Consider the following 689-nt stretch of genomic DNA (forward strand, 5'->3'; position numbering starts at 1 on the left):
TTTTGTCGGCCGGACACTGTGATTTGCTGAAATCCAGCTCTCTTGAGATACTGAAGGGCTCTGATAATATAGCGAATGAAGTAAATAGCCAATAAAGCAGCTGATCATCGCATCGTTACTTAGGATGTGTGGTCGGATTTTGTTCTGCTCGGCCTCTGGGGGGGGGGGACACGTTCCGATGACAGGGGACTGTAAGATACGGTTTGTGGTTATTTAGTTTTGCTCGAGTTTTTGCAACGTTGTAAATAAAGCGCAAAAATGGACTAATCAGAGCTTGATATTGCTTTCAGTTAAAAACATGACGATTTTTTTGACAAAGCGCAGCTAATCTCAAAAAGTTGGTTGAAATTGACAATGTTACAATGAAAATCACAAATTCCGTAAAATTCAACTTTCTTAAATATGGCTCACTTAAATTTCCCTGTGTGATTAATCGCTGCCAAACGAAGTTTGTATCAATTATTTTAGTCCTGCGGTCTTTTTTGTGTCCCGAAGAGTAGTATTGGTATTAATCAGGTCTTTCTTTTGGTGAAGCAAGTTTGTTCAATACTTGAATTTTGACGTTTCTTTTCGAACATTTACCTGTTTCTGACCTTCTGTTTTTGAACATTGTACTTTAACACTAGCTTAGTTTGCAATGTATAGTAATTAGGAACTACAGGTTATATTCAAGGTGAAAAGGTCATTTT

This window comes from Convolutriloba macropyga, chromosome 8 (genome assembly GCF_964194025.1).
Source record: "Convolutriloba macropyga chromosome 8, txConMacr16.3, whole genome shotgun sequence".
Lineage (NCBI taxonomy): Eukaryota > Metazoa > Xenacoelomorpha > Acoela > Convolutidae > Convolutriloba > Convolutriloba macropyga.